Source organism: Triturus cristatus, chromosome 6 (genome assembly GCF_964204655.1).
Source record: "Triturus cristatus chromosome 6, aTriCri1.1, whole genome shotgun sequence".
NCBI classification, from domain to species: domain Eukaryota; kingdom Metazoa; phylum Chordata; class Amphibia; order Caudata; family Salamandridae; genus Triturus; species Triturus cristatus.
In genome coordinates, this window is record NC_140589.1 from 557,319,022 (window position 1) to 557,342,335 (window position 23,314).

The following is a 23,314-nucleotide window of genomic DNA, read 5'->3' on the forward strand; positions in this document are numbered from 1 at the left end:
TTGTCCAAACAGTCCCAAGCTTTCTGCGGAGGGATGTAGATACAGGAGGAGAGGGTGGCGGGGGGGAGAAATGTTAACAAGGGCTCACAACTTAACATGCGTGCAGCAGCAGAAATAAATGATTGCCCAGTCAAACAACTACAGGCCCTCTATGGTCAAGGTCGTTCTTTAGGTGGTTCACCAGGTCATCCTTACCACCTTGCTCTTAGTAGTAGTGGTTATTCCCCATTCAATATAGGCAGCATACAGGGTAAGCCCCACTAGAAGTCAGAGTCTCAAGAGCAGACTATGACTATGTTAAAGTTAACAGTGTTCCTCCGCCGCAACGCTATCCACACCTGCTGGACCGGAGTTCCTGATCGTGCCCCTACCGCAGGTGCTGGAGTGGCAGCAGCTGATTCAGGTGAATTTGCTGCACGTGGCCCTGCCGAGCTGTACGTAGCATTCTTAGAGTTTCCCACATGCAGTTCAACACCACTGCTTCTCCTTGTAGGGTAAGTCACTGGTCTGTTTCACGGTGGAGGGAAGGGGGTGCAAAGGGTCTGATGCAAATCCCAATGTAGGCAAGCTGGGATCTCCACAACAGCCTCACACTGGATATGATTTCGACCAGGTCACACGTCTTGCTGGTCCTGGTGCGCACCCCCCCCCCTTTTCCTGGCTTACAGGATCTCCATATCTTCACTGCAAATGGGCTCATCCCGTTCCAAACAGTAATGTCCTAGGCAGCAGCCCGTCCTAGCATAAGGGGTCACAGCTCATCACCGCAAAAGCTACCGCCCTCACAGTAGGGCAATCTTTTCACAGCTGCCCCTCCTGACATACGAGGTCTCGGGCTCCTGTTTGCACACAGGCTTCAGCCAAATCGCAATCATGTACAGGGTTCACTTAACTGAAGTCCTCCTCTGGCATACGAGGGTCACCAATTCCGTCCAGCACACAAGCAATGACCTGATCAGTGCAGCAGCCGCCTCCTCACAACTCGCAAACACGTCCACTTGATAGCGCTCCCCATTGGATCCCGCTTTACACCAACACTCTGCTCTTCCTTACAGAGCTCACTGATCTTGGCAAGCAGGCCAGCCGGCAAGGATGCTCCAGGCTAGGCGGTTTTAGATTCCCTAGGTGAGGGCCCCTCACCCAGACAGAGAGATTAGCAGGCCTTGGCCCCAAGTCAATGTCACAGCAAGAAGTCTTATAGAACTTGCCCTCCTCACACAGCCCATCTGGCTGTTTAGCAGCAGACTTTTTGGGGGGTTGTAAACTCCGCTTCCTATAGTCCATTTCCACACACCAAATGCGATTTAGAGTCGGAGTCTTTGAATTGTATATTAGGAGATCTGCTTCCTTTAGGGATGCCCACTCCTCTGAAAGAAGTCTTTCTAGAGTGCCCCACCCATCTTACAGGACTGCAGCAATACACAAATCTGAAAGGGGGAATTACTCTACCTTCTCTCATCATGTTTCACCATGCAGCCCTAGGTTTCCCAAAATGGAAGCCAGGGTCCTCCGTGCATTGTACCATTCAAAAAGCACACATACACCCACTGCATGTATACAGTAGACACTCATTGAACAGCACTACACACTTGATGTATTGTCCCACTCGTACGCACACCTACATCCAAGTACATGCACATAACTTACGTACACTGCTCAATGCTGCATTACATCTATATTGTACGACTCACATGGGAGCGTGCACACACCCAGCACATACATATAGCATAATGCACTGCACAGCACTACTTCTTTAATGTATTGGTCCACTCATAGGCACACGTACACCCAGTACATGCACATAACATACATGCACAGTACTGCATTATCCATGTATCATACCATTCACAGGCGCACACACACACACTGCACATTTAAACACAAGCGCTGTGCAGCACTTCTGACCAAACTGATATAGGCCAAGGGGGAGTTAAGCACACAGCAGCGGAATATGAAAATGGGTGAGCCTGTAGACCTTACTTCCGTGATACAGGTTAAATAGACCTGTTCACTCCAACTGATCTCTGCACTTGTACTGCTCAACTCCTGGTGAAGGCAGTAGTCTTCCACCACTGTAAGTAGCGCTTTGGACACCCTTCCCAGTCCAACAAGACTGCAATCCGTGAGGCAGGCCTATGTCATGACGCGCAGGAATGGTTTTTGTTTGCCTATGACAACAAAAATCAGTATTAGGGATCCAGACATCAGTAAAGTTGGGGCACTCATGGCAGGGGTGCACATCCATTACTATGACGACTTTTCCGTCCCACCAACACTTATTCGCTCAACTTACTCCAATAGCAAGGAGGCAGTCTGAGTAGTAATTGAACATTTCCTTACTACCAAGAAGAAAGGATAAACTACTCTGGACATGGTGGCGAGGTTTATGCTTTCATTTTATAACACAAGCTGACCTAAGACCTTAACATGACAACTACAATTTGCCTAATCTATTGCTCAAGCAGAGTAACAAAAAAATAAAGGCATTTAAAATAAGCCAATTTTATCCAGGATCCCAGCTAAACCCCAGTGCTGTCTTCCTTAAGTTGCTTTCTGCAGAGTGAAATCCCATAAAACATGTAGCAAAGTAAAAATTCTTCAAGCAGATTTTTTGCTCCTTATCTGCCACAGAAAGGAACAATTAACATCAATGAGTAAACTTCCACAAAACAGTCAAACACACACGAACACCCAAGAATCATTCAGGACACACAATACAGCTACAACCCCAAAGCAGTGGATATATCAAGAAACCACTGCCAGTACACATCATATTCCAAGTCAATATTGAAATACACCCTCATAGTCCTCTTCATACAGAAGGTAAAGTTTTAAACGAACTTCACCCTTAAAGTTTGTGGTGGGGATACTCAACATCCAATTCATCTCAAAGGGGGATATTATTTTTTTTTAACGGTCAGGACAGGAGGCATGTATTATGCTTTTTGAAAGCTTACTCAGAAACAACAGGTTTCAAATCGAACTGTTAAAACACAGTCTGAGGACCAATTAATATAGCCTTCAATATCGCCTTCAATCTATCTAATCTACAGGACAATTCATAGTGCAACAGTTTGTTTCTGAACCACCTTTCTTTTCTTTGCACCAGAAAACTGTATAAATAGGGCAGTTAGGATCCAACCAGTGAAGCCTTTCCACCTCTTTAGAGGGATGCAGCAGACAGACCGTGAGCAGCATGCTAGAGGTGGGGGAGAAATGGTGAGAAAACTAACAGAATTCCGGTAGAGAGAGGGGTACGCCAGGGATGTGTTCTAGCTCCCACCCTTTTCTCTTTATATATTAACGGTGTAGTTGAGCATCTATTGAAAGACCCCTCAGATGAACCATCCCTGGCGGGGGAACGTATCCCCACCCTCCTCTTCGCGGATGATACACTCTTGCTCTCCAAAACCCCAATGGGCCTCCAAAAACTCTTAAATAATTTCCAGCTCTTCTGTACAGAGCGGGGCCTGGTAATCAATAGAGACAAAACAAAGTATCTTGTGTTAAATCCCCCTAAAAAATCTATACGCCCCCCAAAATTGAATGACGAACCTCTGGGGAGGGTGGATGTGTTTGATTACTTAGGGATTCGTTTATCCCATAATATGCAGTGGGGCCCCCATTTATGCAAGATGCTGTTATCCCACAAAAGAGTTACAGGGGCTCTTGTGAAGGAGCAGCGCTCCTGTGCTATAAGACCGATAGCCCCCGTTATTGATATTTATGCAGCAAGAGGAGTTAGCTCTGCCCTTTATGGAGCCGAGCTTTGGGGCTCTTGTGATATTGGTGACTTATCAAGAGCAGAGAGGAAGTTCTTCAGGGTCATTATGTCACTTCCCCAAGGTACCCCCACGATTCCATTAATGCTCGATCTTGGTTGTCGCCCCATCGGTGATTTGGCGAAATTTCGCCCTCTATTGCTATGGCTCGTTTGTGGCGGGTCCCGGAACTAGCCAAATATGCCAAAGGTCTCTCAGAAATCATGTCACTTCCAGGATGGCATAGGATAAAATGGTTGCGTGACATGAAAGCCCTTTTGTATAATCTGGGGCTTAATGCAGCATGGGAAAATAGATCTTCCCCTCCGAAAGCCACGCTTAAGCTCTTATATTGGAACTGGATTGCGACCCAACGGATCACGAACACGTCATTGGGGAGACTTACAGAGGACTTCCTGAATTTTAAGGATCATCCAATCCGGGAACTATATCTCGATATCATCGAGAGCCCTTTTGACCGAGCTTTGTATTTTAAGTTTAGGACCGGGACCCTCCTACTCTATAGTTTTACATCACGATGGAATTCCTTTCCTCAGACCTCTGATCTTTGTCCCTTTTGCACATCCAGACGTGAGTCTGTGGCTCACTTTTTATTTGAATGCCATGAGTACGCCCTCCCAAGGAAAAGATGGCTTAAGAAACTGTGCCGCTCCTTGGGAACTAGACACCATATTGTGGCACTCCGCATTTTAATGTCAGACGCTCGCCCATTGTACGTTTGTGCCCTTGCAAAATTCTTATCTTGGGCATGGCGTATTAGAAGTAAAAGGCTCAAGGAAATTGTTTAATTCACTCTTAAACAATTATTTATGACCTGTTTTGCTCTCTATTGTAAAAATAGGTTTTTTCTTTTTTAATGAAATTAACTTATTCCATTTTTAACTGTTATGCTTTTATGATATGTTTTTATCGAAATAAAGCCTTTGACTGACTGACTGCTAGACTAAACAACAAGCAAAGCTAACATCATTTTGAGGACTGATCAAGCAAATGCACGTAGACTGAAAGGACTAGCAAGTAATCTTTAATAGTGGCCAAGGCAAAAGCATGCTGGGCTAAAGAGAACACAAACTAAAACACATCAGATAACTTAGCCTGCAGAACATCAAACTGCTTTTCCTTGCACCAGGTGACGAACATGGAAGAAAAGCTTGTGAATGGGTGGAAAGCCACCACATGACATACACGGCCTCTGATGGTAGAACAAATCCTCTTAGCTGGTTCTGCTCATGCCCCAAACATGAAGGTGTAGAATGTGGCAGTTCAGGTGCAGAACTGTGGCCTGCTGCTGGGACAGCAGATCCTCCAGAAGAAAAAGACTTAGAGGAAGGCAGATGCTGAGGCTAATTCAGACTATCAGACCTGCCTCACAGTACAGGGTCTTTAGACTCTGCTGTGCTCTGTCCGACCACTCTTTCTTCATGACTCGCTGGATCAGAGGCTGCTGCGGAAATGCTTTAAAGAGGCTAGACTCCACCACTGAGGCGGGAACGCTAAAGAGCAAAAAGGCTAAACCAACCTTATCTCGATGGATGGAAGAGACATCTTAAAGGAAACACCATGGTGTGACACTCCAAAAGACTGATGTGATGGAGCATATAAGAGGCCTTTGATCTCCAAGTCATTGAAGTAACCTTCTCATAACAGAGTGGATGCTTTCATCACCACTGATGCATCCACTAAAGGGAAGACCAGCATGCCACACTTAAGATAGGATTCCAAAATCCACCACTAAAGGTCTTGGGCCACCTCGTCGGAGATCCAAATCCTGTCTGTGAGGCATCCCTTAATTTTGGGTTAACTGCAGTCGAAAGTGCCGTAGAAGGGCTCATATGTGTCAAAGAAGATACAAGATGCTAGAAAGCCAAGCAGCCTTAGTGCTGTCAAGGCTGGGATCATAGCTCTTGACTGGTGCAACAGGATCAGAGCCTGAATGTCTTGGAATCTTTGTGGGGTTGGAAAACCTTTCATGGTAACCACTTCCTATATACCCCAATAAAGGGAAGGCCCAGACAAGGTTAAAGAAGGAACTTGGATTCGTTGATGTAAAACACCACAGCAGATAGTAAAGGTGGTTGCCTGAAGATTGTCCTAGACTAGTTGAGGAGAGCAGGTGGTTGAAATAAAGGAATATATGGACTCCCAAATTGCATAGATGGACAGTCAACACCAAAATGACATTCATAAGGCATGAGACATTGGTGTCAGGCCAAAGGATTGAATGATATATTTGAAGTGGCCAGACACCACTTCAAAAAAAGAGGAACTTCCTGTGGGCTTGCAGGTTTGGCACATGAATTACGCCTCTTGCAGATCCAGGGACACGATCCAGGCCAGTGAGTCCAAGCCAGCAGTGTGTGAGCATCGATTTTTTTTTAACTACTCCTTCTTGAGTAACGGGTTCAAGACTCAGATTCAAAATTTTGTCTGCAGTGCCAGTTCTTCTTGGGCACCACAAAGTACCTGGAAAAGCAGCCTAAAACTATCACTTCTAGGGAAAGAACAGAGGCATGAAAAATGAACAAAAACGGCCAAGAATTGTGAGGGTAAATGCACAAAAAGATAACACATAACCATGTGTAATTATTTGATGGACACACTAGTCCAAAGTGGTGGGGTGCCAGAGTGGTAGAACTGAATTTAGTTCGATACTGGTACTTACAGGCCCTAAACATGTGTCAGACGGTAAGCTATAGAGGCTTAGTCGCAGTAACAGACAAGGAATAGGTCTGCTGTTGCTGAACTCTTCCACTGCCACCAATCCTACTTGTGGAGCCACAAAAAGTTAAACTGTCTGCTAAATGGGCAGTAGGAGCACCATCCGATAATCAGCAACACTTCTGGAATATCTGCGAAACTGCTGACAGAAGTCGCAGATGAATGAAAGCAGCCCCCAAGAATGAGGCATAGTTTTGCTGTCATTGATGCATTTTGTGCAGAACGTGCCTTCTTGCCAAACAATTAAGCCACATCAAAGTGCATGTCTGTGTAAAACCCTTGGAAGCACACAGAAAACTAAGTAGCATACATTGAAGCATGGCCTCTTGTGACAGCACTGATGGCCATAGCCTGTGTTACATAATATGTGGTATCTGGACCTCAGAATAAATTTCACTATGTCCGACTGTCCTGTACAGGTGAACGATTTCTTAACTACAAGACATCAGCCAGCATCAATCGAATGAGGTGAGAGAAAGTTCTCTGAATCCTCATCATAGTCTTTGTTTCTGGAAACATGCTCAAGACATTGAACAGTAACAGAATCAAATCCAAAGAGGGTCTCCACCCTCCTGAAAAACTGCCTTTGAGATATGGGAACACAGGAAGAGTCTCCCTCAAACGGAGATTGGGATTCGTGATTGGTCAGCAAGACATGGGACTCGCTCTAGATGAAACCCATTCTGGATGCAAAATGAGAAGACACACAATTGATGGACGGAATGCAGAACAGATCAAAACATTCTCCCGCAGTCAAGAGATCTGGGTTAAATGGTGAGCAAAAACACAATGGATTTAGGCCCAGATCTCTGTACTGGGGTGAATGTATGACATTGTTCTGCATTCTGTCCATCAACAGTTCTCTTTGCATTTGTCACCCTGAGTGGAACGGGTATGCTCAGATGTGAATCCCGTACTCTCCATGCCACTGGAATCAAGCTATCCTGGCTGAAGAGGGGCGAAACCCCGAAACCGGTCCTAGGATGCTTGTTTCCAGTTCAGGGAGGACCTGGCCTGGAAGTTCGGGCTGGACTGTTCCCATGGGGCACAGAGTCAAGACTGATTTGCATATGGCTGGGTCCAAACATGGTGAGCAAAAGAAACGATGGAGTTAGGCCCAGATCTATGTACTGGGGTGAATGTATGACATTGTTCTGCATTCTGTCCATCAACAGTTCTTTTTGCAAAATCAGAGCCAAAGTGGCATACAGGACTGATGCCTTTGGAGCGAAGTCAAAAAGGAAACAACCAACAAAGACTGCTGCAAAAGAGTGGAGGCATGGTCTGGCACCAGAGGCAGAATGGGCTGACTTCAACCAGGGTCATTCGTTGTCAGGGCTCAGTCTGTAGGCTGAAGCCCAACACTGGATGTCCTATCAGATCCAGGGAACCTGGATACAAACCAGAGGGATCCGAAACCATAATGGCTTCTGGAAAGGCTGTAATCAGTTGCCGAGTCCAGATGGTCTGAGTAAAATGGGCACACAAACTCCATGATCAAATCCAAGTGGAATGTCAAAGTATGACTCAGGCCTTTAGAGTGCAGAGTATGAGAGACTTCCCTGGAGCATCAAAGAGGAGAAGAGCTTCAGTTGGACATTTTGTATTTTATTTTCAACTTCTTTCTCAACTTGTTTTTTTCCGAAGATAAACAAGACCAGTAATGACCCTGCAACTTGGAGGTAGATCTCTCTAGTTCATGTGATCAGTGATGTGGAATTCAGCTTCTCGCTCCATGGCGGCCTTCATAGGCATTAGGGAGCATCTGTCACATGATTTGGAGTCATTCTTTGTGCTGAAGCACCAAAGTCTAACATTGTACAACTCCATGAACCATATCGCTTTGCAGCACAGAAACAAATGTTTCATTTTAGTGGGTCTGATATTCCTGCACAATAAAAGAAGCTGAAAAACTGAAGGGGCAGAGCTTCATATCTGTGTCGAAGGGAGGGAAAAATGAGGAACTGACGTCAGGACCAGGGAAGAGCCTATAAAGCGGCTGTTCATCATGTCCAGAGGCAAGACAGAGTTGTGTGTGTGTGTGTGGGTGGGTGGGATGGTAAGGGGGGGTTTATTACGCCACCTGTTTGTGTGCAGAATTATTTCAGGAGTTTCCAGATCCAGTTTGGCAACTGGAGAAATTCACATGGTGAGAAATCTTCAGTTAACAATATCCATCAGAAAATATGTTCGTCAAACCACCGAAGTCTTGTAATTCATCTCTTTTCCAATGATAATATGGCATATATCTTATCAGACCAATCACAGAGCTGAACAACTAACAATCACTTGCATGATGTCAAGCAAAAAGGCAACATCAACATCACTAAAACATCTTTCCTGGATAAATCCTAACTAGACAACTGGGAACCTAGCTTGCCACTTTCGAGTGGCCTCCAGTTCCTGCTTATTCCAGCTTGATCCAGTTGCCGCCTTTTGACCAACTGACCTCGCTACTGCCCGGGTTTTCCCGCTCACCGTTCTTCTTGCCAACAGAAGCCCCGCCCACCCCAGGACCTACATCACACAGGCCGCAACGGATGTGCGCAGAGGGTGCGCTGCTGGTGCCCCAAACGCAAGACAATCTACGCCAGTCCACACGTGGGCCGCGCCGAGCCTAGTACCAGAAACTTTGTCCCACGGCCACCCAGCACAACACCACAACCACAGCCGCCACTGAAGCCAACGAATGTCGCCACTACACCTCAGCCATCCTCTGTGACCTCAACACCCACAGTCAAAAACCCTGCTGCCACGCATACCCTAGCACCACCGTAAGAAATTTCTTCTGCACCCATTGCGATTTCACCTCTGTCACCTCAGACACCAACACCACCACCTCCAAATACCGACGCACACTGCCACCACCACCCCGCACTAACTGTCCGCCGTGCTCCTCAATGTCCAATTCCTCGGGAAACACTCCACCGAGACCTCAACAGAAACACACCAGACCTTCCTCTCCTGACCAAATCATGGCTCAAACCGGACATTGCCGCATCCATTCCACCCACCTACAAAATCATACACCAGGACCGAACCCTCAAACCAAATGGCTCTTAATATTCACATAACCTAACAGAGTATCCAACATAGGATCCAAGGGACATGACACTCAAATACCTCTCATACCTTACAGGCTAAGGAAAGTGCACTATTCTGTGTCCACCTGATCAAAAGGAGACACAAAATGGCCAAACTAATGTTGACCAAGTATCCAAGTAGAGTGTATCAGTAAGTGTGAGAAAGTGCCATCTTTCTTGCATGGTATGCCCCCACTTTTTGCTGAATTTCTGAATGTACTTTGACTGAGTGTGCCCTGGACTCCTGCCAATCAGGTGCCCAGGGCCTATGTTCCTTCCCTAAAACCTAAAACCCAAATTGGCAAACCCTGGCCACATGTCAGACCCTGGTAAATGGTACCCTAGGTACCCTGGGCCTTGTGACCAGGGAAGGCTTCTAAGGGCTGCAGCACTTATTGTGCCACCCTTAGAGGCCCTGTACCCTAACACAAACACACCGCCCTTGCAGGCTGAGTGTCTGGGTACAAGACAAAACAAAGAGTCGATATGGCACACATCCCTGTGTGCCATGCCCACAACCTACACTGCCCTGGCACACATCAGCCACCCCTCTAGCTGTGTGCCCTATGCCAGTGGTGTGGGCACAGGAGCATGAGCCCTGTGCCCCTACAGTACCCAGGTCCATTCCTGGGCACTGTAAGTGCAGTGCTGCCATTTAAGAGTATATGGTGCTGGGAGCTTGTCAAACACGAACTCCACAGCACCATAATGGCAACATGAAGACTGAGAAGTTTGGTATCAAACTTCTCAGAACATTAAACCCACACTGATGCCAGTGTGGGATTTAATGTACAAAGCACTACAGAGGGCATCTTAGAGATGCCCCTGAATCCTAACCTACAATCCACGTCTGGTCTGAGAGGCTGCCCCCCACTCTGGCGGGAAGACTGGCCAGAAACTTCAAGAAAGGACAGGGGATGTGCCAGCCCTGCCAACCCCACCCCTCAGGTGGGGGATGCGACGTGAAGCACATCTCCGGGCCCTCGCCATCTTGAAGCTGGGGAGCCCTACCCAATCAGGACTAGGCCACTGCCCCCCCTCCCACAGGAGAGTGGTAGGATAGGGGTTGTACCCACTCCAGGACAGGGACCCAGTGGTCCCTGCCCTTTACCTACCTGTAACGCCCCTATATTTGTTATTTAGGGGCACCCTGAACCTTCTTTCCTTAGATTCCAGATTCTAAAACAGCAAAGAAGATCAAGAAGAAAGAAGACCTGCCGCGCAGCTGCTAAGAAGAGGAAGGCACCAACTGCTTTGGCCCCAGCCCTATCGGCCTGTTGACCCTCGAACCTGCTCCTGCTAAATCCCGGCACCTCCTGTGGCCAGCAACCTCAGAAACCCCGGAGGACCTGGCTACCTTGTGACTCTGAGGATCTGGAACTCTCACGAGCAGTGGCTCTGCTCAAAGCAAGTATCTAACCCCTGGCATCAGCCCAGAACCGCGAACCCTGCACACTCTGCACCCGCCAAGCCTGGCCTGTGCCGGAGTGGACAAAGACCCCGAAGACGTCCCCCCGGCGACTGTGACCCCGAATCCGGCACCCAAGGACCCACCTCGACGCTCCCGACGACACCTGCAGCCTCAGAACCAGGGACCCCCCTCAACCGCGATCAACAGAGGGTAAGATTTCCCTACACCAAAAGGCACCCCTGCACCCGGCGCCCTGCGGCCCCCCTGTGCCCGACTCCTATGTACCTACCTATTCCACAACTACCCAACTTACCTCTCAAAGGGGTGGTGGCACCCGAAGAATCTTCGTCCCCGAGCTTGCAGCCTTTGTTCGTCCTTGAGCTTTTCCATAGCAATCCATTGAGCGCCCAAAGGCTCAGAAGCATCCTGCACCCAGCCGCCGAGTGGCCCTGGCAGTGCAACTTCTACTCCCATCTACTTCCCAATTTGCCCTGAGCAAGTGACCAGGAGCCCAGCTCCCACAGCCGCGTGGCCTGCTAGTCAGCAGCCACCAACCAAGGGCCCCCTGCCTTCCATGGGATAACATTGGGCCTAACTCACTCTGCACCCGGCTGCCCCTGAGGTTGCAACAACTGTACTTACTTGACCCTGGGAGCCCCCTGAGTCTAGGCCCAGAACCTTAACTCTGCCAGTCGAGTACTTACCCAAAAGCCTATAACTCACTTTTCTTCCATAGGGTAACATTGACTGGTTTCTCTTGAAATTTCTTCTGTGGAGTTTCTAAACATTAAAATATTCACCTAAAATCAACCGAGTAACGAAAACGGAAATACTCACCTGCTATTAGGAGAGATCCCAGTGCTGGATCTTGGTGCCCAGCACTGACCCTGAAAAGTACTTACGACCGTACTTACCACTAACTCAATTTCCTCCCATAGGAAACCATTGACTATTTTTCTGTGAAATTTCTTCTAAGTGTCGATTTTTGCCAACTACAAATATTCTTTAAACATCGTACCAACTGTGAAAGAAATATGCTACTTACCAATATGCATCTGTTCTTGGCATGTACAGCTGCAGATCTACACACTTTTGCATAGATCGCCATCTGGTGTTGGGCCTGGATGTTTGCAGTTTGTTTTTCCTCTTGGAAAGTCTTTGGAAGTCACGAGGTCGGTGACTCCTCGTTTGGATCGTATTGCGCATGGGCTTCGGCTCCATCCTCAGATTGTTTTTCGCCAGCAGGGAAAGATGGAGCGTAGTAACAACAGTGAAGAAACCCATGTGTGTTGTATCTAAATAAGATATACTGGAACAGATACAGGTAGCCGGGGAGGCGGGTGGGCGTGTGTAGATCTGCAGCTCTACATGCCAAGAACAGATGCATACTGGTAAGTAGCATATTCCGTTCGAGGCATATGAGCTGCAGATTACACACTTTTGCATAGACTATATAGCAGTTCCCAACCCTAGCGGCGACCACCGGTATCTTTTGCAGTGGTTTGAAATAATGTTTTTAGTTTGCTGCTTGGTTTGCACATCTACACAATAGTGTTTAGTGAAAGTGTGCGGTGTTGACCATGTAGCTGCTTTGCAGATATCATCTAATGGGATGTTCCCTAGAAAAGCCATAGAAGCCCCTATCTTCTGTGTAGAATGGGCTTTAGGGGGAACGGATAGCGTTCGTTTTGCTTTGTGGTAGCAAATCTGGATGCATTTTACAATCCACCTAGCTATCCCTGATTTTGAGATGGGGTTGCCCTTGGGTGGTGGAGAGAAAGAGACAAACAGTTGTTTGGTGTTTCTGAAAGGTTGTGTTCTTTGTATATAGTAAAGTAAGGCTCGTTTGACATCTAGCGCGTGTAGAGCTCTTTGTGCAACGGTCTGAGGTTGTGAGAAAATACTGGTAATTCTACCGATTGGTTTAGGTGAAAAGGGGAAATGACATTAGGTAGGAATTTTGGGTTGGTACGGAGAACAACCTTGTTCTGGTGCATTTGAAGAAAAGGTTCTTGTATTGTAAGTGCTTGTATCTCACTGACCCTTCTAAGGGAAGTGATGGCTACAAGGAAAGCTGTTTGCAATTCGCATTTATGCAAAGGTTCGAAGGGAGGCCCCATCAGCCTTGTGAGAACGATATTTAAGTGCCACACAGGTGAGGGTGGTACTCTGTGGGGAATTATTCTTTTTAGGCCTTCCATGAAGGCTTTAATGGCAGGTACTCTGAAAAGTGATAGGTGCTGCTTGTTCTGTAGGTAAGCTGCAATTGCTGGGAGGTGTAGCCGAATGGAGGTATAGGCTAGATTACACCTTTGTAGGTGGAGTAAGTAGCATATGATGTGTTGTATAGACACGTCTAGAGGATTGATTGTGTTGTTATGGCAATAAACCACAAATCTTTTCCACTTGGCAGCGAAGCAGGCTCTAGTGGTAGGGCGTCTAGCTTCTCTGATGACGTTCATACAGTCAGGGGGAAGGTTAAGGTATCCATATTCTAGGATTTCAGGAGCCAGATCGCAAGGTTGAGCTGAGCTGGGTCCGGGTGTCTGATCTCTCCATGGTTCTGGGTTAGGAGGCATGGTGAGAGGTGTAGCTTTTGGTGTGGTACTACCGAGAGTTCCAGCAGCGTGGTGTACCACGGTTGTCTGGCCCATGTTGGAGCTACTAGGATCAGTGTGAGGGAATGCTGTTGTAGCTTTCGCACCACTAATGGAATTAGTGGGAGAGGTGGAAAAGCGTACGCAAATTTGCCTGACCAGTTCATCCATATCGCATTTCCTTAGGACAATGGGCGTGGGTATCTGGCGGCGAAGCTTGGGCCTTTTTTGTTTTCGTGGGTGGCGAAGAGGTCTATTTGTGGATGCCCCCACATTTGAAAGAACGGATGAAGAACCTGTGGGTGAAGTTCCCACTCGTGGATCTGTTGTGTCTGTCTGCTTTGCAGATCTGCCACGGTGTTTTGGACTCCTGGGACATGTTGGGCAAGGAGAAAGATTTTGTGTGGAATTGCCCATCTCCATATGCTCTGTGCTAATTGAGAGAGCTGTGGAGTGTGTGCCCCGCCTTGTTTTTGAATATAATACATGGCAGTCATGTTGTCTGTGCGAATGAGGACTGCCTTGCCTGAAATCCGTGGTTGAAAGGACTTTAGGGCTAGAAAGATTGCTATTAACTCCAGATGGTTGATATGGAGTAACTTTTGCTGAGTCATCCATGTGCCCTGCACTGTGAGATGTAATAGGTGAGCTCCCCAGCCGGAGAGCGATGCGTCTGTTGTGAGTATTATTTGTGGAACCGGGTCCAGGAACGGTCGACCTTTGGAAAGGTTTGTGGTGTTCCACCACTGCAGAGAGCGATGGGTGCGACCGTCTACCAACACCAGATCTGTCAGTTGCCCCTGGGCCTGGTTCCATTGGCGCGCTAAGCACTCTTGGAGTGGACGCATCTGGAGTCTTGCGTGAGGCACTATGAAAATGCAAGAGGCCATCATCCCTATCAGTTGCATAAACACTCTTGCTGGAAGGGAGTGTTGAAGTACGAATTTTTGTCGCTAAGCCTGAATGCTTGCAATCCTGGCCGGATTGGGGTAGGCTATTGCTTTTGAGGTGTCTATGGTGGCACCGAGGTATTGTTTTATGTGGGATGGTGTTAGCTGAGACTTTTGGTGGTTCACCGTGAAGCCTAGTTGGTGAAGTAGTTGGATTCTAGTGGCGGTGTGGTGTACACATATGTTGTATGAAGTGGCTTTTATCAGCCAGTTGTCCAAGTATGGGAAGACGTGAATGTGCGGTTTTCTGAGGTGTGCCGACACTACCGCTAGGCACTTGGTGAATACCCGTGGTGCTGTTGTGACTCCGAATGGGAGCACCTTGAACTGGTAGTGTTGTCCGTCCACTACAAATCTGAGGTACTTTCTGTGAGCATGGTGTACTGGAATGTGGAAGTATGCGTCTTTCAAGTCCAGTGTGGTGAGAAAGTCGTTCTGGGAGAGGAGCGGAAGCACCTGCTGAAGCTTTACCATGTGAAAATAGTCTGAGTGTATGTATGTGTTTAGGAGCCGGAGATCTAGAATAGGTCGTAGAGTCTCGTCCCTTTTTGGTATTAGAAAATATAGGGAGTAGACCCCTAAATTTTGCTGATTGACGGGGACGTGTTCTATTGCCTGTTTTTGTAGGAGGGAGATTACCTCCTGCTTTAGTAATGTGGAATGTTCTTGTGACATTAGGCGTTGCCTGGGTGGAATGTTTGGGGGGGTAGATGTTAATTCCAGTCAGTATCCTGACCGAATAATTTGGGTCACCCATTTGTCTGAGGTGATGGTCCCCCAGACATGAAGGAAATTTTGAAGTCTGCCCCCGACTGCAGTGGGATGGTCTGGGGGAAGCGGGGGGAAGTCATTGGGTAGGCGGTGTGGCAGAGCGGGCGGTATTTGTTTTGCCTCTGCCTTTATTATTGTTGCCCCTGTAGCCGCCTCTTTGATAGCCCCTTGTGAAGGTGGACTTGTAGGAGTGCACGTGTTATCTGAGGAGTAGCCTCTAGATGTACTCCGACAGGAAGAGCGGCGAAAAGAGCGCCTAGGAGGGTGTGACTGTAGGGCTCCCATGGACTTCGCCGTATCGGTGTCCTTCTTCATTTTTTCGAGGGCCTCATCTACCTTTGGGCCGAATAGGTGTTCCTGGTCAAAGGGATGATTCAGGATGGAGGCTTGTACCTCTGGTTTAAATCCTGATATTCTTAGCCAAGCATGGCGACGGAGGAGGACGCTAGTAATAATGGCCCTGGAGGCTGTGTCTGCTGCATCTAAGGCACAGCGTATAGAGAGGTTAGTGATTGTCTTACCCTCTTGAATTAATTCATTGGCCCTAGTTTTATATCTTTCAGGGAGGTGGTGCATTATGTTTTCCAATTCATCATAATGTGCCCTATCGTATCTGGCCAATAGCGCTTGGGTTTTGGCGATACGCCATATATTGGCTGCCTGTGACGCAGTGCGCTTTCCTGATGCGTCCAGTAGCTTTGACTCTTTATCAGGTGGTGGTGCTTCGCCTGACAATTTGATCTTTTTCGTGCAGTGGAAACCACTAGGGAATCTAGTGGCGCTGGCCCTTTGATATAGGCGGGATCTGTGGGGGCAGCTTTGTATTTTATTTCTATGCGTGGGTTAATGACCCTGGCCCTGACTGGGTCCTTAAAAACCTCTAGCGCATGCTTTACCACCCCCTTAAGCATAGGTAGTATGGATGTAGACCTATCTGTGGTATCAAATGTGTCGAGGAGGAAATCCTCCTCCACTGGGTCAGTGTGCAACTCTACCCCGTGATAGTGTGCCGCCCTTTGAAGTAGATGGTGGAACCCTAATGAGTCTTCCTGTGGAGATGGCCTGGAAGGGTAAAGGTCATCTTGTGGGACGTCGGGAATATCTGGGTTATTGCAGTCGTCCCATGGGTCTGGGGATCCTGTAGGGGTGGGGTCTTGGGGCACATCCCCTATATCGTGATATGGGTCCCCCTGATCATCATCGTCTGGAGACGGGGTTGGAGAGCGATGAGGTGGGGGTGGAGAAGGCGGAGGTGGAGAGGTGGAGGTGGAGGAGGTGGAGGAGGTGGGGGAGGTGGGGAAAGTATTCTGAAAGGAGAGGTAGCAGAGTCCTTCCTCTTTGGAGGTGGAGCTGGTTTGTCCAATTGTCTCTTTTTGGAAGAGTGCGCCAGAGGTCCAGTTTTTGGATCCCTGGTGAGAGTTTTTTGTAAGGGATCCGGTGTAAATAGTTCCTGTGACAATGGTTGGTCCGTCGGCGCCTAAGTTTTCGGGGCCGATGACTTTTTAGGCTTCTGCGTGCCAGTTTGCTTAGCACTGGGCTTGGGAACCTCCGATTTCTTGATCGCGCCGAGACGGGCTTCGGCTTGGAAGTGTTGGTGCCGAGGGCCTTATGGGGTTTGGTCGGTACCGAAGATGGCGTCAGTACGGAAGCGTTGGGTTTCGACCCCGAGGGCTTTGGTGCGGAGCTTGGTGTCGAGGTAGAGGCTGGTTTCTTTTTCGGTGCCGAAGTGTGTTTCTCGGCACCGCTGGCAGGCTGGCTCGAGCCAGAGCTGCCGGAAGGCTTAGTTGGCTTCTTCACCGGGCCCGAAGGTGGGGTGTGTGAAGCAGTGTCTCTGGTCTTGCTTAGGCCCGGAGGCGTGACCGAAGCCTTTTTGGGTGTTGGCGCCGCTGTGGAGGGGGGGGGGGGGGGGGGGTATAGTACTCACGACCCTCTGCGCCTGGGTGATGTCTTCCACATCTGAGTCGTCGGCCTCGGAAGCACTGACGAGGTCCTCTTCGGTGCGCTGCTGTCCCGGATCTTCGATGTTGTCTCCGAAGATGCCGACTGGAACGGAGGTCGAGGAGTGTGCCATGTTTCTTCGGGTTCTTCGGTCCCGAATAGTCTTTTTCGATCGGAAAGACTTACAGGCCGGACAGTCTCGAGCCTCGTGTTCAGGAGAGAGGCAGAGGTTGCATACCTCATGAAGATCGGTGTGGGTGAATTTGGACCCACATTGAGAGCACTTCTTGAATGGAGTTCTTTCCATTAGCCGGGACCGGAGCTTGGGTAGGCCCGAAGGCCGCCGTCGACGACTGGAACCGAAGATTTGTCGATGAGAAGGTGCGTTGATTTGAGGAGATCGCGATCGAAATAATACCGCGATGTGAGGTGAGGATTCCGCTTCGATCGTCGAACTGGAAATGTTCGGAACCGGAGAGCGAAGATTACATCCGAGCCTGATGGCTGAAAAAAACAATCTGAGGATGGAGCCGAAGCCCATGCGCAATACGATCCAAAGGAGGAGTCGCCGACCTCGGGACTTCCAAAGACTTTCCAAGAGGAAAAACAAACTGCAAACATCCGGGCCCAACACCAGATGGCGATCTATGCAAAAGTGTGTAATCTGCAGCTCATATGCCTCGAACACGTAATTACTTACCTGTTCCAGATAGATGCCCCAGTACTGAGCCCAGCACTGGATTACAAAAGTAACGAGAACATACTTTACCCGTAACTTGAATTTTCTTCCATAGGAAACCATTGACTGTTTTTCTGTGAAATTTCTTCTAAGTGTCGATTTTGCAAACTTATAACTATTCCTTAAAAATCGCCTGTACAACTTAAACACAGTTTCTCAACTGCTCACAGGTGTTACCCTAGTGCTGGATCCAGGATCCAACACTGACCTAGAAAAAGTACCCATAAGCCCACTTACCTGCTAAGTGAATTTCCTTCCATAGGATAACATTGGTAATTTGATCATAAAAAGTTTGTCAACTTTTAAAATAGCAAAATATTGCTTAAAAATCACAACAGTAACTTAACCGAATTTACTCACTTGTTTCCAAGAACTGTCCCAGGACTAAATCTAGGATTCAGTCCTAGAGTTAGAAAAGTAATCTTGAAAGTAATTAATTGCATATAACAAAGTTCCCATTGAGCTCAATGTGTTATTGTGTTTGAAATTGTGTTGCCTATTGCAACAACCTGTAACTATTACCTACAAAAGTCAATTGGATATTGCAAAAGTATTTAACTAAAGCATCTTATTCTGAGAAAGTATATTTTGATACCTATTGTTGGTTCTAAAATAAAACAACCATATATTTTTTTATACAAACCATTGGCCTAGAGTTCAGTTCTTGAGTGTGTGAGACCATTTGCTGACAGTGTGTGCAACACATGCTTTACACTGTCCTCTGATACTGCCTTACTGCTCGACCAAGCTACCACTTTAGAGAGTAAGGTTATATATAACTTTAACCTCTGCAAAAGCCCAGGGGACTGTGAACTCTGTACACACTGTACCTATTTGGGAACAGTATATACAGAGCCACTTTCTAACAGGGACCCCAAGGGTAGCAGCACGAATTTAGTCACCTTGAGGTGGCCTCACCAGGGCCATGCACATGCCACTGCAGACTGTGTGCCTTGGTGCAGACAAACCCAATGAGTCGACATGGCACACATTCCTGTGTGCCATGCCCACAGACACTACACAGGATATAGGTAAATACCCCTCTGGTAGGCCTTCTAGCCGTAAGGCAAGGTGCACTATATCTCCTGTGTGGACATAACTGCATGAGCAGATATGCCCTACAGTATACATGCAGATTCATGGGTACTGTAAGTAAACAGGTAAGCCATAAGTAGTACCTGGGCTGGAGAGTAGTCTTTACGAGTTCCCCAGCTCCATGATTGCTTCTCTGTACTATGGGATGTTTGGTTACTAATAAGTGCACAGACAGGACCCCTTAGAGGGCTCCCCTGAAACCTACCAACCCCTTAGTGTGGCCATCAACTGGTCGAAGCCAACCTGTCACCAACAGGCAAAGATCTGACCTCATGGGGTGATCACGTCCGCGCTCAAAGGAGAGAAAAATTGCTGGCCAGGGGGGAGGTGTTAACATCCCCCTCCCTCTTCGCTCGGTCAAGAAGAGCCATCTGTGGCAGGAAGCTTCAAAAGGCCTTTCCACCTTTGAAATGCAACCCCAGCCTCTCCTGATAGAAGGAGCAGGGCCCCCATGCTTTCGTCTCCCCTTTAGGAGGGAAGCCAGGCAGAACAACGAAGTAAGAGTAGGTGGTGTGCCACCTCCCCTGCCAAACTTACCCCTCAGGTGTTGGCGGAGAGGTGCAGCATACAGAGGTTGTACACAGCCCAGGTAAAGCGCCCATTGACCACTACCTGTCACTCCCTTGTAAACAGCCCTAAATGTAGTATTTAAAGGGCACCCCCAGACCCTGAACTTAGATTCCACGGACACAAGAAGACCATGAACGAAGAAATGCTTTTGGACCAAGAACTGCAGACTTTGTGGTGGACTTTGGGTGCAAACTGCTGCCTATCGCCTCAGAACTTGACACTCGCCATCCCCCAACTCATCTTGTTACAGGGTGGCCTCCACAAACCTCGGTGGGTCATCAGCACTTCGCAAATTGCCAAGGAACTCCCTTGTGACAGAGGTACTATCTTCCTGCAGACGAAGGCACCAAAACCAACAAAGTCTGGTCCAGCGTCGCACAGCTCCCAAGCCCAACCAACATTCCCGAAAGCCTGCCAATGGTACACCTAACTTTGGAGGGTCAGTTCAGCTTCGGCAACAAGTCATGAGGACCCAGGACCCACCGGAGAAAAAAGGCACAGATACACGAGGTACTGGATCCCTTGCTGCCAAAACCTACAAACACATGTCCAGGTAGACTCCAACTTTACAGCGAGCCAGCACCAGATGAGGGACTTCAGGACTCCAGAAACCCACCTCAGCAGTGGACCCGCAGATCCAGATTTGTTGCTACAAGGTGCCAGCCTCTGACTGCGAAGTGTCTCTGTGCGCCATTGCCCAGATGCACATCTTGACTGCATCCAGCCCGCCCGGAAGGAACCCTCAATCAAGTGCTTAGTCTCTTAGTGCTGTTCCCTCCCCTTTACTATTCGTAAAAGGGTTTGTGTCACTGGGGTGGGAGAGGCCCGGTCAGGGGGCAGCAAAAGGTAGTACCAATATAGCAGGCAAATTTAACAAAAAGAGAGCCAGGGCCATGAAGACTGGGCCAACAAAGAGGTAGTGAAAGGGGAATCCAGTAAAGTTGATGACCGAACAAAAGCCTACCTCAACCAGGTGATGCTGGATCTTTCCCCTGAGTGCTGCCCTTATGTGGCAATTTTAATTAATGTCCCACATCTGTGTGCTAATAGAACCGATTCTACGGGTGAACTGAAAAATAAAGTTTGTCATTGGCTAGGACTCGATACTGATTTTACAAATTCTAGTTTTCAAGACATTTTATTTGTTAGAAGGATTCCCTGCTCTTGCTGAACAATTGATTAAATGCAGTGCTAAGCTGTGCTGGGAGGGCACAGGCCAAGTAAATGGCATTAAGCCTTTGGGGTAGTTCTATAGACACCTTATGTTCACTTATGCAATAATACCGGATAGTGGTTGTGCAATTCAGAACACGCACAGGGGTCAACAGAACTATGCAATAGCAATGCGTAATAGGTTTCAACAACTAACAGATCTTAATAGCTTAGACTGACTTCAGATGAGTGCCGATGACTGTTAGGAGAAGCCTAACAAAGAATCAACTTATTGCCTATAGAAGGACAGTTCCTGTAGAAATAACAGCTTCACCACCACCCCACAAGTGAGGCCACCTAGGTCTCAATTACACCAAGGACATGGACCCAACCTAGAAGGGAATAATGTAACAGAGGGCCTTCATCCATGAAATTAGATCTGTTGGCCAACATTTTAAAGAGATCTTGTGGAATGTCGAAGGGTTAAGGTCCAAATTGAGTGATTCAAATTGGGGTAAGTTTGTGGATCGGTGTCACATTTCTTGTCCCAGGAACCTTGGGTGGTTGAACCAATCCACAGGGTCGGTTTTGCCAATTTCAGTGTTCAAGCTAGACCATCGCCTGTAGGCCGTCCCGCTGGTAGATTACTCATCTGGGTCAAGACAAGTTTGGCTTGCAATCTTCGCAGGTTAAATATTGAATCAACCGATATAGTGGGTCTTGATCTAGAACCCTTCAAAGTGAATTTCACATTATGGTTGATTAACATCTACAATCGTTTCAGCAATCAGGGTCCGTTTTTACTGGTAAAATATAATGTGCCCATGTTGAATTTTGGGCTGTTTCCTGTCACATGCATTAAGCCTACCCATACAAGTGAGGCACCATTTCTATCAGGAGACTTGGGGGAATGCTGGGTGGGTGGAAGTTTGTGGCTTCCTTCAGTTTCCAGAACTTTCCATCACAGAAATGTGAAGAATGTTTTTTTTTTTTTTTACAAAGCTTGAGGTCTGCAAGGGATTCTGGGTAATAGAACCTGGTGAGAGCCACACAAGCCAGCCCATCCTGGATTCCCCAGGATGTCTAATTTTAAAAAATGTACAGGTTTGCTAGGGTTCCGCATGTGCCGGCTGACATAGGGTCCAAAATACACAGCTAGGAACATTGCGAAAATAGGGTCAGTCTTCACTAGAAAAACGTGGTATGTCCATGTTACGTTTAGGGCCTTTCCTGTCACAGGCACTAGGCCTACCCACATAAGTGAGGTACTATTTTTATCGGGAGACTTAGGGGGAACACTGAATTTTTCAACAAGTGTTATTACCTATTCACTTTCTATACATTTCTACCTTCCAAATGTAAGACAAAAAAAAGTCCTCTAATTCACATGCTAGTATGGGTCCCCTCAATTTCGGAGATGAGCTACTGCTTCTAAACTCTATATTTTGTTCCCATTTCGGAACTACATAGGTGTCCTTGATACCTATTTCTCACTCTTAATATTTTACCAAATGAATTGCTTTATACCCCTAACACAATAAAAACCCATTGCAAGGCGCAACTCAGTTATTGGCTCTGGGTACCTCAGGGACTATCAAGTCCTATATATATATAGGGGGAACACTGAATTTTTCAACAAGAGTTATTACCTATTCACTTTCTATACATTTCTACCTTCCAAATGTAAGACAAAAAAAAGTCCTCTAATTCACATGCTAGTATGGGTCCCCTCAATTTCGGAGATGAACTACTGCTTCTAAACTCTATATTTTGTTCCCATTTCGGAACTACATAGGTGTCCTTGATACCTATTTCTCACTCTTAATATTTTACCAAATGAATTGCTATATACCCCTAACACAATAAAAACCCATTGCAAGGCGCAACTCAGTTACTGGCTCTGGGTACCTCAGGGACTATCAAGTCCTATATATCACCACACCCAGAAAGGTCGAGCGAACGTAGCGGTATGTTCTTTTAAAAAATCTGCCATACTTAGAAGAAGTTACAGGTAAAAACGTTGGCACAAACAGCTGCTTTTTTTTATCTCAATTGCAATATTTCTTTAGTTTCTATAGGAAAACCTTTAAGGATCAACCCAAATGACCCCTTGATAAAAATCAGAATTTCGCCTAGGTTTCTGAAATGTATAGCTTTGCAGGATCCATTATTGTTTTCACACCTATTTCTACAACTAACTAGAAGAAGATTGAAAGCACAAAAAGAGTAAAAATAGGCTATGTTCCAGTAAAATGCCAAAACTGTGTAGAAAATTTTGGTTTTCTGACAAAGTGTGCCAGTCTCTGAAAGCTGTGGAGATGGCAATTTCAGCACCACAAACCCTTTGTCCCCTCCGCAAACCCTGGGTACCTTTAGAATACTCAGGGTTTTGGAAGAAAAGGCCGCAAATTTTGCATGGATAATTTATGTGGACAAAAGGTTACGGGGGCTTAAGTGCGAACTACCCCAAATAGCCAAAAAATACAGGCTTAGCACGGGGTGAGCGCA

At 47.3% G+C, this 23,314-nt stretch overlaps 1 protein-coding gene across 4 annotated transcripts in view; it reads right to left on the bottom strand.

The window, feature by feature from the left end:
• The window catches only part of PHIP (PHIP subunit of CUL4-Ring ligase complex), a 1,862,070-nt gene that overhangs the window by 1,091,725 nt on the left and 747,031 nt on the right, over nt 1-23,314 (bottom strand). The window lies entirely within an intron of this gene.